We start from the raw sequence: 15,438 nt of genomic DNA, 5'->3' as shown, positions 1-15,438 counted from the left end.
CTTGTTGGAAATTCTGTCAAGACTCATGAAAATAGACTAATTAGGAACATTTGATTGCTGAAGTACAAAATCAATACACATTTAGTTTCAAGTGAATGGAGTTTAATCTTTTAAAATTTGTGTTGACCTAAAGTAGTTCAAATGTTAATGTTTTTTTTACAAGGAATAGGAAATTGTGTCTACAAAGGCTTTCTTAAAACATCTTTACATTTGGCCATTGTTTTTCTGTTGAACACACGATTTTGAACAGTTTGCCAAACAATTTCAGTATCTGCACAACCACTTACAACCACACAGTACAATTACTCTCTAGCTAGTGCAACCAGGGAGTTGTTCAATTCCCTGGTGCAACTATTGTAGTGTACCCCCTCATGGGTTTTGTGATTACTTTCAGCCATCCACCTCCTCCTATTTCAAAATCTTGGATTTTTCACTGGTACACTTTGATTGATAGTTTAATTTGTTGACTGGCAGATTGTCCTAAGTAGGAGTAATCTGTTTTTTCTCGGTATATTTTAGTTGTCCCAGGAGGATAGTTATATGGGTAGGGGAAGGGAAGAGAATTTCTAAAAATCAGCTCAATTTAAAATAATTAATTTAACTTTGTCTACATCTTCATTTGTGCAGTTGAGTTGTTTCTTCGGTTGTCTGACGTCTATTAAAAAGGCCTGTAGCCATAACACCTCCTGGTATCAGCTGTTTAAAATAATGTGATAATATTTCCCTTGAATTTGATCTGCCAGATAACAGGAGTTGGTATTGTAAACAGCGGATTCTCACTATGTACTTTGTTATTGAACTGAATTGCTCATTTTCGGCTAATAATATAAGTGTTGAACCACAAAAGGTAGAATTATGATGAGCCCTTCTGATAACAAATTAAATAATACCAGGCACATCTACAGTATGTTGTGTGGCATTTTATTTTTTTCAAATTACTCTACTTTACTACTTGTGGACAGACAGACAGATGAAACTGAAATTCATTGAGAAGTTTTGTATGACTTTTGTATTTGTATTTACGCTCCTGTGAGATCTTTTATAAGATTAGGATAAACTGATACAGAGTTCTATCACAGCACATCTGATTATAGAGCTCCATACATTTAATTAGGGCAAAATTTGTAACATTTCTCATGGAAAATCATGATCCAGCAAGCCCCACACTGTGTATTCGTACCTTAATGATCGACACTGTTGGAGATCACCACCCTACATATTTGTGTTTTTGTGTCGGATTTTAACTGACATTATTTGTGTAGTCTGGAGTAAAAATTTATTTCAATTTATGATTTATTTTTCACAAACTTTGGAATTTATGTTGGAAAAGAAAATTATGCATTACAACATAATGATAGAAACAGACATTTTGTATAATAGTTATTCTCGTTAATAAAAGACTTTACCTTTACATAGAATTCCCATTATATAAACCAACCCCCTTTCCACATTGGTGGATGCACAAATTATTTGCATCCTCTCTCTGGAACGAGATTACTCCTTTTGTCAGACATTTACCAACTTTTGATTAATTTAAAATTAATATAAAAACTGATCAACTTTCTGGATACAATTGGCCTTTAGATCATTTTTTGAGTGGATTTGGCACAATTTAAATGTTTTATTTATTATTTATTTTGTTGCTGTTCATCTTATCAAGTAATTATTTGTTATGCTTGCTAACAGATGAAGCTCTTAATATTATTATGTTTAAAATTTAGACAGTATAAACCTATTCATATGAAGCAAGTTTGTTTTAAATTAAAATGTTGATATTTCCAGGGATAAACTACATGAATTAAAATCTGTAAACACAGATGGTTTGGTAGTTAAAGTTATCTTATTTTGTTAATGGAATTTCAAAACACCAATTGAGGTAACTAAACAACATAAATTGATCAAAGCAAATTTATTGCATCTAGTGTGCTTATTTTATAACTCCCATTTGGGACTAAAAACCTCCATAGAATGCAGACAACATTTTAAATGTATGTTCCCAAACAGTTGTAAGGTTGCCTTATGTCAATTTGAATTCCTTTCAATTTGCCGATAATTTGCCTCCCTTTGGGAGAATTGACTTAGAATTTTGAGAAAGGTGAGATGTACTTGTTTGCAATTGTAGTAATAATTTAGAGAATTAGATTTTGAATGGATTATGCTAGGCCTGTAGCCTAGGGGAGGTTTTATCATTCGTGTGACATCCCCAGTCAAAGCAAACTTTTCATGTCATTGAAGCAAACTCTCCTGGTCAAGAAAACTCCCCTTTAAATAATTTAAAAATTACAGCGACCCTCTTTTTACCTCAATTTATTCAGAAATAAATCCAAAAACATGGTAGTTGTAACTATATTTTATATATATGGCCTGAGTGAAAATAATAGTATAACTAAAAGTATATTGCAATATTTGGCCCTCCAAACTTATGTGTTTTCCCTCATTCTTGAATAGACAAGATGCCGCTAACTGCCCTTTGTAAAATTCTGCATGATAAAGTAGTGAGTAATGGCCTTTACGCAGATCTGTGAGATATTATATTATTACAATAATTTGCCTTGTGGGTTAAACATCTTTTTTGTAATGTTACTTACTGATCAGTCTAGTTAAAACAACTGTTCTCATTATAAATAATAATAAAATCGCCTAGTATAAAACCGGTTTTATTATTGCAATTTTAACTTTTTAATTTTGCTTGGTCAATCAGTCACTACAATGTATATTAATGTACTGCCTCAGGATACAAAGTTATTATACTATAAATAATTAATGATCTTGAAAATGTTACAGAAGTTGCAAATATTTTTCTTGATTTATTAATATGTAATTCAATATCAGGATTATATTTCATGCTTTGATTTTTCAAATCTCTATCATAATTCAATATGAATTTGATATATGATTTTAGATCACAATAATATCACGACTTTACATATGATAATCCTGATATGCGTACTGGACAGACTAGTTTGCAATAGTGGATCTATCAGAGCGATGGCATGCGATGTATTCACCTATATGATTGCTGGCTTTAGCATAGTTACACTTATAATTAACTTGTAAATCAAAATACTATAAATCATATACAGTGTCAATGAATAGTCGTGTATTCATATAAAATGTCGTTTTACCTATGTCGAACTTGAATAGTACGTTTTTTTCCTGCCTAGCTTTCATGGATAATCAAAAAGTAATGAGTAATACTCATATTTATCCATATTTATGGGAAGGGCTAGTAGACTTTGTTACCTCTAGGTAGGTCTATTTTAGTGCTAAGCTTTCCCTTCTCAAGAAATGAGAGTACTGTAGTAATAGTATGTTGGAAAGCTCCAATTTAGTGGAGGCATGAGCTAGTAGAAGTAATACTCTTAGTACAGAGAATACTGCAGAATATTATATGGCGTCTATCGAAACCCACAGAATCCAGATCAATAGCCTGGCGTTCATACTGTACTTCCAGACAAAGCCAGCAGACTATGTTTAGGTATGTGTCAGTAACTAGTAGTGGGTATTGCACTAATGTTGGTAACAATGATTTTTGTATCAGCATCGCACTTCAACTTCTGAAGCTGCGTCCAAAACATGCATAATGGAAATAAAAAATCACAACTTACACAAATATTTTCTTATAATAAATTGTTTATTAAAAATCGCCAGTTGCACGTGATTCATAACATGTGTGTAAACTCATAAAAATTGGAAAACAAACACCACACTGTTTGCTAACTTCTTTTGTTCTTTTTAAGTGAACATGAATACTTATAAAATAGAAAAGCTTGATTGGGTGATTGATAGCCTTTTGTCTTGGTTTTCCTAATCTGACCAATGCTTTAAATGTCCACAAAGGCACGAACGTTGGGTAACATTTGTTCTACTAGAATATTTTAGAATAAGTATCATTGTCCGAAGCAATAAATCACAATGCACCATGTCTTGTTATTTTATCTATGTACAAAATATTAAATCACTTTTTTCTTCAAATATGCTACAGTAACAATTAAACTCGCCCCATTGTAATATTGTAATAACATATAGCCTTTTGTCTTGGTTTTCCTAATCTGACCAATGCTTTAAATGTCCACAAAGGCACGAACGTTGGGTAACATTTGTTCTACTAGAATATTTTAGAATAAGTATCATTGTCCGAAGCAATAAATCACAATGCACCATGTCTTGTTATTTTATCTATGTACAAAATATTAAATCACTTTTTTCTTCAAATATGCTACAGTAACAATTAAACTCGCCCCATTGTAATATTGTAATAACATACAATTATTAATCTTTTAAACATTTCTACTGTTTATTATTATTTAAAAAAAAAAAGATTGTTAAAAAAGGAAGATTTAGGGCCTGTTTCTATTGAAAAATAAAAAAAGAACGGTTTTTTCGAAACCGGTCTCGGCTGTTGTTTATAAATAAAGATCGCGTTGCAGCTCAATTTTTACTCCAATAAAACCGGTTCCGTCCATGTGCGTTCGTTATGAATGACGTCATTATATACACCACAATGCAGTTCGTTAGGTGGAAGCGTGATTGGATCGAGGTCATGTTTACTTTTTTTTCGCATAGCGCGATCCCCAGGAAATAGCATCCATTTCATCATAGAAGGGGGAATTATTACCTGAAACGTTATTGTGGTCCTTGGTTAAAGTATAGGTACGTCACACCCTCTGATATTGTCAAGTTGAACTCGTCTAGCTTTCACAGGCTTTACAATATTCTTAAAACATGTAGGCCTAGGCCTACGTGAGTGTTTCTTCCGACTCCCGACAAGTCCCCTTATCTTCTTCCCTTCACATATTTTTTACGAACCTCATAATGGCATCGGTCAACATTTTTTAGTTAAATAAAATACTCACTATCTAGAGAAATAAAAATGACTTAGTTGACCGCAATCGTCCCAGTGCAGCAGACTGCAGAGTTCAGTTTTTGGGGTCAAATTGAGACCGCGTTGCAGCTAAAAATTGCTCTGCGGAAACCGGTTTCAGAACGGTTCTTTGCAATCAATTGGGGTTTTTGAAACCGTTTTTTAAGATCGGTTCTTTTTTGTGGTTTTTTGTGGAGACCCATTTCTGCTGGCAAGAAAAAACGGTTCTTGTAAAGAACGGTATTCAAAACTGTATTCTCTGCTCTATAGAAACAGGCCCTTATAAAAAGAAAAGGAGAAATTCCTAAGGTCAATACTTGTAAAGAGGTCTGTTTCTGCTGTAGTGGGTTTCCATCAACAAAAAACATTTAACAATACCCAAAATATTTGAAATAAAATGTGATTTCCTAAAAACACGAACTTTTGTTAAATTCATAAACAATTTTTGTGAAAAAGTTCCTAAGAACATTTACTAAAAAAATTGTTTATAATATAGTCTATTTTTTTCTTTTGAAAAGAAACTGAAAGCATCACAACTTTATTTTAAAATAATTTTCTGGCAACTGTTCTCATAGCAACACAGATAAATTTAATGATTTTGCTCACAGCGATAGGGGGAAAAACTAATAACAGTAAAATATTCCTAAACATCGCTAGAAGGACAATTTCTGAGTAACCTAGAAATGTTTCATAAGACAAAAAACAAAATGAATAACTTGAGAGACCTTGACAAAATTATTCTATTGCAATTACTGCAGCAACTGTATTTTTTATACTAACATTTTTTTTTAGGTAGGGTAGTCGATGCAATAAACTTTGTGTATTATCAACAAAAAATTTTACAAATTTCTAGAAAATGCATGTTTTATCGCAAATCATTTATGAAACATAAACCCAAGAATTATTATATTATATTATTTTATTATGTTATATAATAATGAATTTTGTATATACATTATTGAATGAATAAAGATTGAATGAATAAAGATGGGAGAGACCCATAAAAGATAAAAAAAAAACCCAAGAATTATTAAGTAATGCGAACTGTGGATATCAGCTATAAATTAAAAAATATGGGATTATGAATTACATTTAGTAATATATTATAAATTACGTATGTGACTATTATACGTGGAATGATTCATATGCGTTTGCCCCTGGTCGTAAATCTCAATTATTATTGAATAGATGCATCCTCGTAGAACACATCAGAAGAATCCATTGCCGTAAATTGATTTAATTTGTCCTTTATCAGAAAAAAAAATTGTTTAAGGATACTAAAACGATATTGCTATAAAGTTGAAAAATTATACTTTTCAAAAAATTTAGCATATCAGTATTCTGTGAGAACAGAACACTCTTTTTCTATCTTATTTTAACAGCATTTTTTAGGTTTTTAAAATTTTCAACGGATGAACTTTTTTGTGAAAAACTTTTTATATCAAGTTTTTAAATTGTACAGTACAGATAAAATTTAGATGTATATATATATATATATATATTTCTCAAACTTTTACACAACAATTGCTGCTTGTGTGTTTTATGCGACACCAATAAAGTTTAGTATTCTGTAATAATAATTTTGATGTATATATACAAATACTTATTTCTCAAATTTTTACACAACAAATGCTTGTATGTTTCAGGCAACAACAATCAAGTTTCTGTATTCTGAACTAATGCAAAATATGTTTATGTACAATATGAAACTTTTTGCCTTCTTAGGAGCCTCTGAGTGAAAGATTGAATAAATAAAAACTTATTCAAATAAATAAAAACGTTTTTCTGGACAAATAAATCCAGAAAGAAAATGTTGTTGTTTATTTTAACTTTAAAAAAAACATTGAAATAAATCTGATATATCTCTTTAATATTGCTTTATGATTTTGACATTTAGCGTGATGTTAATCGCGATCTGAAATGATTAAGCATTGTTTGCGTGTGTGTGCGGGATTGAACGTGACTCACCCTTTACCTATCTTTCTCTCTCATATATTTAGTTTTAATGCGTTTTACTCTAATGAAACACTACAGAAGTCATAAATATCTGTTGTCTGATATAAAGTATTCATTGACTACTTTGAGATTGATAAGGTTTTATAGGAAAACATACATAAACAAATATATACAAAACATTATCTTTTTTCATATTATAGATTTTCAGTTAAAAAGCAAAATAAATTATCAATATTGATATCACTTTATTAGTACAACATAAACAGTTTTTTTTAATAAACCTTCTCTTTAAAATTATATATTATAAAATATATTTTATTCAGCAGTTATTAATGGTCCATTTTTTTTGCGAAATTTATTTAAGAAATTTACCAACATTTATGCAAATTTCTAGCAAAAAAAAATTTTAAAAAATCAATTTTACATAGGAAAATACTATTTTCATTATGCACCTGTTTACCAAATTTTGTAAACCATACATTTAATTTCTCACTTGCATAATTATATTCATTTTGCTACAAAGTGAAAATATGAAGTTGTTTAAAATAAAATTATACGACAACATGTATTTCAATATATTGTGTTTAAACTTGCTCAATGCACTGAAGTTTATGTATTTTCTTATACTTGTTTTCTTTGACAAACTTTCTAATTTTGTCCTTCAGGAATGCTTGTCTGTATTTCTCATTTCCTTGAGTTGTAATAAAAATGTATAAATAAACAATAAATTTGTTCTTGAATAACATTGGCCCTTCAAAGCTCTTTAGATGTGGTTATACAGCTAATGATATATGTTAGGAATTCGTAGAAAACACTACCATAAAAGCTTATTCTGATCATCCACGTGTTCTGTTTGTGATGGTCTTTAAATTGTTGGTCAATTTCTAGGCTTGATTTAATATATTGGCCTAGAAAACAGAGGGTATGGAATTGATTTTATTGCTAGAATTCATGGTCATTGATTAAGGAAGGGAGACTTCAAATGGGCCTAACTTTGAACCAAGGATCATTCATATATTTATTTTATTTCTCTCTGTCCATGCTGACATGATATTTCTGCTGCAATACTATATCTAAATGCAAGATTAGGTTTTTTAAAGCTTAAGTTTTATAGCCTTAATAGAAATATCTGAATTTCATTTTTCTCATGTAGAAAAAGTACTGTAGGCTAGTTGAAATATCATTACCGTAAAAGAAAATTAATTATATCCATTCGGTATTCTCCATTGGTTTCTTTACATAAAATGTTTATGTACAGTATAAGATTTAAGGAGGGAAATATAGTGTTTTCTCTCTTGTGGTAAAAACACACTTTAAATATTCTGAGGAGGTAATCAGGATTGTTTTCTTCCTTGTTCTTTTTTCTCATTGTTTTGGTAACATTTCCATCGGACTCCTTGACATTATTAGACAAGTTTACTAACTATAGACAGTTTTTACTGGCCCATTTGTATTCGTTTTTTGCTTAAATTAAACGTTCATCTTTGATGGCAATTTCCTTCTATCTTAGCTAGTAAATTGAAAGTGTATGTCTACGTATCAAATACATATCTTAAACAAAGAACATACACGAACACCTGTAGTCTGTCCAAAAACTACTAAATTTGACTATCACGTGTATAGAACTATTGACAACGACCTGCAGAGGATAAAGTGCCTAGACTATGAAGGATAAGGGTTATTGTACAAAAATCAAATGCATTGATTTTATCTCTATAAAAATTATGACTCACGATATTACTTTAATGGCAACAAAAATGTATTTTTATTTGGTTTTATTTGATATTAGTGTATACATCCGTATGAATATTTAATGATTATAAAGGGTAATCTATTTAATGCAAACACGATTGACTATTCACTATATTTGTTTTATTAGCTATGTAAGCCATTATGTAGCTATACACCTGTACTTTGCCAAAAAAAAACCCAATATTAATGATTTTAAACTAGACTTGATATTTACTTAACATTTAGTATCTACAGATGGCAGGTCTACCTCATTATCATAATGTGATAAGATCTATTAAATAAATAAATTACCATTAATCAATAACCTATAAAAAGGCAACCTTAGGCCAGAAATGAATTAGTTAAAAGCAATAATTATTTTTTTGCTAATCTGCAGTCAACTTTGAGATTGCTCTTCCTTGTCAATACGTGTTAAAGAAATCCGGAGTCTTTAATTCTGGCAGCGACTATAATAATGTTGGCCTTTTTAGTAAAATTCTGATATTTAATGGTAATTTCCCGATTGATCGTAATCAAAACGGTACTAAGTTTGGTTTACTACCGTGCTTGCTCCCAACCAGTCATCCATTCATAGAAGCCTTGATGAAGTAAGCCTACCTGGTGGTATCCATAGAACGGTCCCGAGATAGCGACTATACTTCAGCTTTAGTCGATAGAAGATTGAGACAAATTTGTTAGAGATAGAGTATACGGTGTTTGATTATGTGTAGATGTGTGATTTGTTCTTTTATTCAAATGATGTTCTACATAAGGAAATGGAGTTAAATATTTAAATTTAGAAATTTATGAGGCTATATCATTGCAATAAACAGTGTGCCTATTATGTGATTAGCTTTACCTGGATGAACCGACAAAGGCCTTTACCCTTCAAGGGGAGAACATAACCGAAAATTAAAAATTTCTTCCTGAACTCCCCTCCAAGACAGTGGTATCACCCATGAGCCACGCCTTATCTTGCTAAATAAGTGCCAGGTTAAAAAATAGTGTTTTACTGCAGTAACTGTAGTAAGAATAATTATGAAATGGTCTGTAACTTTAGTTTAAATTAATGTATTCATCCATAATGAATTGGTTAGGCCTAACAAATGTACTAAGGCACATTTTTGTTACTCTGTTTTAAAAGCTGTGTTGACACAATCATGTAGATAATTATTTTATATATTCTAAATTATTACTGGAGCAAAATAAAAAATATGAAAAATAGATAATAATAATTATAAGAAAATATAAAAGATCCTGACAGAATCAAGTGGTTATATGCATGATAATGCATATAACCTAAATATTCACTCATGTATGCGATTTTATAATGTAGCTTGGTACCTGTTTATACTCCTGAGTGTATTGAAGAAGAATGAATATATATTGAAAAATACATGGAATATATGGTATACTTTTATACTTTACATGCATCCCAATAATAACAATATATCAAATATTTAAATAATATTTATCGCATAATAATACAATCTACAATAATTTAATTAATTGATATAAAAAATCATTACACCCAACTACTATCTCCGTTTCCTTATGCAGAACATCATTTGAATAAAAGAACAAATCACATATCTACACATAATCAAACATCGTATACTCTATCTCTAACAATTTTTTTCAATCTTCTATCGACTAAAGCCGAAGTATAGTCGTTATCTCGGGACCGTTCAATGGCCACCACCAGGTAGGCTTACTTCATTAAGGCTTCTATGAATGGATGTATTTGTTGGGGTCAGGAACGCTAGTAGACCATACCCAGTACCGTTTTGATTACGATCAATCGGGAAAGTAACTCATGACCACAACAGCTGTAGCAACTATTCCTATATAGAATAAACACAGTACATGTTTTGGTCAGCTGAGATGAGAGATCTATTCTAGTTTATTGACATCTTCATTCCAGCAAACCTTTAGGGTGAAAGTGTTAAAACCACTTAGCAAAGGATCAGATTATCATTACACACTGGACTTGTAGATTGACCACTAGATATTGACATATGATATTGACCGATTGATTGCCTGGTCACTTGAAGTGATCTTGATGATAATTTTATAGACAGCTATTAAGCTATTTGCTACTGTATTCTGGATTATTAAATTAATTGTTGCATATCAAAGGATTACAGTTTATTGATCGTAGTATAGTACTTGCATTATATTATAGAATAAATTTTACAAAAATCCCCAGTTAGATACTATTGCACGCCATGTGACCCACAATCGTCCACTCAAATGACTGGAATTTATTTAGGTGTTAGATAATATAATCTAACATTAGTATTAATTAATATTAATACTTGCAAACTTGTGTAGTATGTTTATACGTTTGTCCACAATTTTCAAATTATCCTGTTACAAATATGCTATATATTTAAATGCCTGTAATATGTATATAGGCTGAAATATTTAATTTTTTTTCTTTTTAACGATTTTACAATTTTTTTGATTATTGATTTTTTAACTTCTTCTTTTATAATTTGTGTATGGAACTTTAATTTGTTTTCCATGTTCTGGACCCCAATGAAATAGTTAAGCATTTTACTTTTTGCGATATATCCTTTTTAACTAGTCTTACTGTTGCACTGATTTTTAAATTGTTTAATGTTGTATTTTGCCATGTATTTTTCTAAATTTCTGATTGCCTGACTTATTTTATTATATACATTAAGATCTTATGAACCATCCAAAGTAAAAATAAAAAGTGAATGTGATTCGCGAAAGTTAGATAAATTAGCTATAAATGAGTAGTATTTAAGTTGTTGGAAAATGGTGATTTGGTTTGGTCAGGAGACACATGTAACCGTCTGTAATTATTTTGTTATTTCACCATACTGTAGGCTTGTTTATTACTTTGAAAAACTAAAAATACAAGTTATTTTCAAAACGTAAGCTCCACAGCAGTCATAAACATGTATTGTATGTTTCAGAGCTGCACTTACACAATCAAGACGCTTACGGTATTTGTTAATATTCAATAATTTACAGTAGTACTGTTTTGGAGTTCTTTTGCAATTGGATCGAGATGAAACTATATTGGATTATTATCTTTAATAACAAAATACTGATAGATGAAAACATTGAAAGTAATTCTAGTTTCATGATGCCAATTTCTGGGTTGTAATCATAATAGTAAGAAGTAGTGTATTACGAGCGCTTCTTATTAAAAGCTATTGAGTCATATTCATTTTAATGAAAATCTTTAACAGAATAAAACGTAGCTTACAGCAGTACATTGTGATGTATTAAGTAAGTGTATTCGTTCTTCAAGAATTAAATTGTAAAGCTCTGTCAAACCAGTTTGAGAAAAAAGTGTGATGTGCCCAAATATGGTCGTTTATTGCGCTATATAGATCTATCATAATTGTTATTATTATTATTATTATTATTATATACTGTATGGACACATTATTTTTGTCATAAACTTTGAGAGTATAGAGCTTCAGACATCCAATATTATCATTACCTTATATATGAACACATCACATTTGTTGTCATATAAAGTTTGATAGTGTAGAGCTGTAGACATCCAATATCAGTGCAATAGTACATCCACCCTCAGTGAATTATATCATATTGATACTCTTAATGGTATTTTTTAAGATTAAGGATTTTATTTTAAACTTTATTATTAACCGGATGTTTTTGTTGCTCCTCTTTTAATGCGGACCTGGATAATAATAATTTAAAATTTAAATAAAAATGGTCAACATGGAATATTGCAAAAATATGTGAATTAAAAATGTTGGATGTAGCAGCTAGCTAACTTGGTGTAAAAAAAAAGTGCATTTTTTTCCAGTAACCATAGATTTCTTGTGTGGGACGTGCTATGTTAAATTTAGGCTGGGGTGCAAGCCCATAGCCAGGATTTTTAAAGGGGGTTCTTTTTTCCATAAAAAGGGGCAAGTGTTGTGTACTACCATACAACTAAAATGAGTGAGGCCTTTTTACTAGCAATTTACTAGTGGTCACTATTTAGGGCACTTCAGGAAAAATGGCTACTGTACGAGTGGAAGGCCTAACAAAATGTTTTAGGATATTGTTAGGAGAGTTGAGTGTATACTGTACTACAGTAGAATATTGGGGGGATGCAGAATAACAAATGTTGGTGGGCGTCAAAGGAGACCAAATAAACCAAATGTACTGTACATTAGGTACAGTTTACATCCCTCCTGGCCCTATTACTTCCACTTCCATGCTGTCTATTGCCATCATTTTCACTAAGTCTACATCAGAGTGGTACTATATCTAATATATATTCATTAATAATAATTGATAACAATAACCATTTCCTCATATACTTCAACATCCGAGGGAGCTTGTCCAATACGGTTAAGATCAAATATGTTATCAGCCGGTAAAGCTCACTTCAGCTACTTGAATGTACTTGTCGAATGTCGCCGAGCATCTCACAACTCCAGTAGATTTTTATTAGTACTCACAATGATCATAAACAAACTAAAAGCACACTCTAAATCAGCAATTTCTTAATAATATTTTTAGTCATTGCTATTAGTAATCTATTTTTTAATTAATTTGTTATTTAATGCATACATTATCATTTTCAATATTCTTTCTATCTTGCCTGTGTAAATAGACATTCTGCTATTCTGGGAAATTTTCATCTCTATATTTTACAAAGATTTATAATAGCTTTACAGGAGAACAAATAATCTATCAATTCTAGCTAAAGAAATTTAATTAAATAAAATAATAAAAATTAATAAAAAATCTAATTTAATTAAAAGAAATGTCTGCGAGTGATAAAAATACCCATCTGTCTGATTTTATGGAAAATAAACGACAGTATATCACTAATGTTATTGTGCATTTGAGTTGATTGAAATTGTAGAATTTAATTTAGACTTGATATAACATTTATTACGAGTGTGTCTGTTGTGAAATCCCAGCAGAAAACTTCATAAATGTCACTTGCACGGTGTGTTTATTGGTTGCCTTCATTTTATGATGATGAATAGTTGTTTATGATGCATTTGTAGTGTCATCAGTAGGTTTTATGGTCTTTGTATTTTATAGTCTTATTTTTATCAACTTAGGGGCCTGTTTGTACGAGTTGAAAGTTATCGGTTATTCACGCTATGCTGTTGCATGCAACAATTACCTTTTTCTCTAGGCTGCAAAAAATTTGATACAAAAAGTTGACAACATTTACAGGTATATCACTGCTATACCACCACTTTGTGCTATGACATCACCAAAGGAAATTCTATACAACCACTGAGACTGCCATTCCACCATCAATTCTACTATGTTATCCCCAAACACAAACCACTGAGCGGTGTCCCACTACATCCACCACCATTACTAACAAACATCAATACCACCATTGCAATCCTACTTAGACAGCTCTAAATCTCCAACATCACCATAGTCCCTGCTATATACCACCCGCTTGTACCATGGTTGCCACAATTATATTCAAATGTCAACAATGCCATGCTACCATTACCATTTATGACATCATCTCCAAAATGCAAACATCAGCACAACCACTACGCAACTGATAAAAACACATTTTATGCTCACTGTGACATCAAACAACCACTGCCATGCCACCAACATAAAGGCTATTACTCCTATATCATTATCATCACCACTATTCCCAAATACAGCAATACCATCTAATCACTTTGTTGACAACAATAACACCATGGTCTCATTGCTACCATCACCACAACCAACATAATTCTCTTCTTCAAATGTTTCTGCTTCTTTCTTAAAACAGTTCAGAAATCTTCAATACCTTTTGGCATAGTTCAAAAATAAAATGAATACATTTGCCATTAATTATCCATTAAATCACAAAGATCCAAAGCAAAATGTATATGACCTATATATCTTGTGTAAGTACTTGAAAATAATATGTAAATGCATTTATGTTTATAAATAAATGCAGATTGAATTACCATCTAAAATATTCTAGTTCCATCCAAGACAATCAAAACCTCATCATTGGCATAGAGGATAAAGCAACCTTTAGCCTGCATGATCAACAGCAGAAGGTATAAAGAATCTAGGCCTATGACAGAAAAGCCATAAACATTGTGGTGATAAAAAGCCCCTGATGCTAGTTATAAACAAACCTCTTGATACCCTAGGTTTTGGTTCATTAAATGAGCAGTTTAATCATAACTGAAGAAAGACAGGGAGCTAGTATGTTATTTTAACATTTCCACAGGTGAGAAAAAAATCTACTAAAGATGTGCAGGTTTATAAATAAATTAGTCTGGTAGGCCTACAGTTTTTTTTCTACAGGGGTTGTCAAAATATTTCTTTTTTTTGTTATTTAATTGTTTAAAATATAATTTTGATTAATTTGGCCAAATATTTCATAAGTCTTTCTACAAATATTGTGTATTGCTTTTTATAATTTGATTTCTTTTTCTGTTAAAATATCACAAAAATAACAAATATTATCAATTTGTAACATGTAAAATGTATATTAGGCTTTTTGATGCTGTTAGTATGACTGCATTGTTATCTTGACAATGAATTCAGATCATGTTTTAGTCAACAAATCATTCTTTCCTATTGCTTATCAATGACAACCATTTGCCTATTTATTATTTCTGCAGTGATCATATTTCTAGCATTGTTTACAAATAGTCATTTTCTTGTACTATACTTGCCTCAAGCTGTTATCGTATCGCTCAGGCTCTATAGAATTTCAACTCTGTTATGCTGTTTGTACATTTTATAGTTTCTGGAATTTCACACAGAAGAAACAGTTTTAAATTTACAAAAATATAAATAACAAAAATATGAAAATATACCAAGTGCAGGAATTTGAGAAGCAAGGAAAAAAAACTTTCTCAAATAACTTTTTTGATAGTGCTGCTAAGTTGCTT

The 15,438-nt window shown here is 30.7% G+C and overlaps 1 protein-coding gene across 1 annotated transcript in view; it reads left to right on the top strand.

Annotated features, from left to right (window-relative positions):
- LOC140058400 (cadherin EGF LAG seven-pass G-type receptor 1-like) overlaps positions 1–15,438 on the top strand; it is a 96,494-nt gene that overhangs the window by 19,550 nt on the left and 61,506 nt on the right. The window lies entirely within an intron of this gene.

The sequence above is a fragment of the Antedon mediterranea genome, chromosome 9 (assembly GCF_964355755.1).
Source record: "Antedon mediterranea chromosome 9, ecAntMedi1.1, whole genome shotgun sequence".
Taxonomy (NCBI): Eukaryota; Metazoa; Echinodermata; class Crinoidea; order Comatulida; family Antedonidae; genus Antedon; species Antedon mediterranea.
This window is presented reverse-complemented; position numbering and strand designations above follow the sequence as displayed.